Consider the following 3,198-nt stretch of genomic DNA (forward strand, 5'->3'; position numbering starts at 1 on the left):
AGAGAGTCACTCAGGAATACCTAGAGTTGGTTTCATGGTGAGGATCTCAGCAAAGACAGGGGAGCCAAAGCAAGCACATGATAGGGGGCTGAGGCAGGGGCGGGGCTCAGGATTTCAGCACACTTGAGCTTAGCAGAGGCTAAATAGAAAGGTGTCAGGGCTTGGAAAGCATGGCCACAGAGAGAAAGAACAATCTGCAGCATGCTTAGAAATACCTGCATGAGTTTAGCCTTAACCTTGTGGTTGAAGGACAATTGTCTGTCTACCTGAATTCAGCAGGCAGAGAGCTAGCCCAATCACAAATTCATGGGTGATGGGTAGGTCTGAATTAGCAGAACTTTTTATTCATTCACTATTACAGCAGGCTTGCACTTAGCTGCTGATCTACCAAGTTTGGATCACTCTATCTGGTAAGCCAGGAGAAAAGAATGGGGAATGCTTTTCTTTCATTCCTAGTCCAGTAAGTATAGGCTGTGGGACACAGAGGAATAATGTATCTGCCAACATATCTAATTAACATATCTGCTGGATTGGCCAGATTTTTTTTGTACTTATTGGCAAGGCTATTAGTTAAATAGAGGATGGGATCTGAATCTTGTCACGAGAAGGGAGACCTTCAGCTCACATTTGAAAACATGGTAGCTTGCATCAGTCCTAGCTTACCTGTAAAAGTAGAAAGAAGAGGGGCAGGGAAGAAAATATACTTTCTGGGTATGGTGGGTTTTCAGAGAGCTACACTTTTTACAGAAATGATTGTCTTTAGAAAGAGATTGCCATGATGTTCACAATTCCTGGTTTGGTCAATCCTCAGGATCTGTTTTGGTTTTTTAGAGGTCTAGATTAACACTGTGAGGCTGGGCTAACATCTATGTCTGGGCTGGGATCCCTGAAGAGCATTTGGGTAAAGAGGGGCCAATAGAGGACAAATCTTAGGACCTAACAGGATGGCTCTGACTCCTCAGCACAGGGTTTTTCAGAGCACTACAAATCACCCTAGACAGTGCTGGCAAATGCCACTTACCTCACCATCCGGGAACCTGTGGCTCAGGACCCATGAAGAAAAGCCTTGGGTCTCAAATGAAAATGCCCAATGTGAAGCCATTGCAATGTGGTTGAATGAAATGCAAATTTAATTGGAGAAAAAAAAATCTAGAAGATTTCATCCTGTATTCAGGGACAATCTACTTCTGAGGATCTTTCTCTTTCTCCTCCCTAGCCCCGCTACATTCTCAATCAGTCCAGTCTTGAGTAAGCCCTTTCACTATATCTGACTGGGAGCAAGGGATTTCTAGTCTCTCCATGTGGTTTCAATTACGTCACACTCAGATATACTTTGAGTCCCTTCATTGAGTGTGACTGCTCTGGAAAAGTGTCTTGTAACTTGATTTTGGCAGAAAGTAGGATTTGCTATGTTTTTCCTGACAAGTGGCTGACCGTTGGACTGAGTCTAGCATGAGGGAGGGATAGGAGAAAGAGAAATTAATGTTAACCATCTGGGCATAATTTGCCAAATAGAGACAAAAGCCACTGCCCATTAGACGGCACACAGAGAAGGAGCTGAGTGGGTGGTGGATGGAGGAAGGATGGTGGTCAATAAGGGGTTCTTATGGCAAGGGTTAATAGGAAGATGAACGTGAACAGCAACATTGCAGAAAGCACGAGGCAAAGGATGAGGTGTGTCCTGGGTGTGTGAGGACTGCTTTGAAAACTCATCTGGTCTCCTCTTGGTCGTTGACGCTCCTACAACAAGCAAGAGGAAAGGGACATGGTGTCAGCAATCCACATTCCATCACTCACAATTCCCTGTGAGTATTCAGTTCCAGGCTCTCCCCTCCCCTCCTTCGGTGGTGCCATTTTGGCTTTCCTGGGGATGGGAGCAACAGGGGGACAGATGCTCAAAGCTACAGTTGGGTGAGGGGGTGATCAGTCTTACCAGCAGGTGGTCAAATATGAATACACTCCAAATTCGCAGGTCTGAACACACTATTCAAGTCACATTTCCGGCAAAGTGATGTTTGCGGTATTAGGAGGTCAAACCAGAAAGCGCTGCTTCCACCCATAGCTGAGGGCCAGGAGGTTACATTGCGGATAAATCTTTTTAAGCCAGCTGTTCTGTTTAGGACAATGACAGCCAATTGCTCACTGCAGAAAGTCTGCTCCTGTTATCTCTGTGTTGTTATCAGCAGGTACCATTCAGATATCATTATGACATTGCTCTGTTTTCAGGGGAAGGGGCAGCTAGTGGAAGGTCCTGAGTCAGGGATGGGGAACTGAGTAATGTCTGGTGTAGCCACTGTTCCACTGTGTAGATTTAGAGACATACTGGCAGTGCATTTGGAGACCAGAACTCCACCCAAAGCAGGAATGGGACTCCTATTACTTACCCATATCTCAACTCCCCAGTAAGAACCAATGTGAAAATGCTTTGATTCTCCTGGGTGAGGTGAAAGATTTACATCTTCATGAGCTACAGGAGAACTGAAATAATATTTGGGATTCTCCTGGGGACCTAGATATTGCTAACATGTGGACCGGTGACAGACCAATGGTAATAAGAGGAGCGGCTTATGTCATTCCCAATTCCCAAATGGCTCAGGATCAAGGAAGCTCAATTATGAAACAAGCCAAAACAGACAGACCCAGGAAGGGATCTGAATATAAAACAAGAAGATAGCTTCACCGTCTTCATCGTATATAATTAAAATCCCATGCTAGTCTCTGAGTTCCAACTAACACCAACCAAAAAGTCAGAACTGAAGCTGAGAGTGACAATTTCTGGTCTTAATTCTGCCGTTTGCTCGTAAACAAAACCTGGACCCAAGAACTCAGTATCTTAAGTTTCCAACCTGTCAGATGTGTGACTTATTATCTCCCCTACCCATCTCAGGGGATTTTATTTTAAAAGTAGCCGTGACCATGTTTCACACATTTTAAAAGGCCTTACTTCTGTCATGGAAATTCTTCTTAGTATCTATGGCAGTTCCCTGCTTTCTTCAGCCTGGGCCTGAAGTGAGAGTGCAGATTGGACAAAGCCTTGCCATGTAACTAATTGCCTCATGGGCTGAATTAAAAAACAAAAACAGGCCGGGCGCGGTGGCTCAAGCCTGTAATCCCAGCACTTTGGGAGGCCGAGGCGGGTGGATCACGAGGTCAAGAGATCGAGACCATCCTGGTCAACATGGTGAAACCCCGTCTCTA

General features: G+C 45.2%; 1 long non-coding RNA gene across 1 annotated transcript in view; it reads right to left on the reverse strand.

Moving 5' to 3' along the window:
- Nucleotides 1-1,110: 1,110 nt before the first annotated feature.
- LOC119471364 overlaps nucleotides 1,111-3,198 on the reverse strand; it is a 13,722-nt gene continuing 11,634 nt past the window's right edge. The window contains exon 2 of the long non-coding RNA XR_005200399.1: nucleotides 1,111-1,740. This is a non-coding gene — a long non-coding RNA (uncharacterized LOC119471364). The remainder of the gene's footprint in view (nucleotides 1,741-3,198) is intronic.

This window comes from Cebus imitator, unplaced genomic scaffold (genome assembly GCF_001604975.1).
Source record: "Cebus imitator isolate Cc_AM_T3 unplaced genomic scaffold, Cebus_imitator-1.0 Scaffold58, whole genome shotgun sequence".
NCBI lineage: Eukaryota > Metazoa > Chordata > Mammalia > Primates > Cebidae > Cebus > Cebus imitator.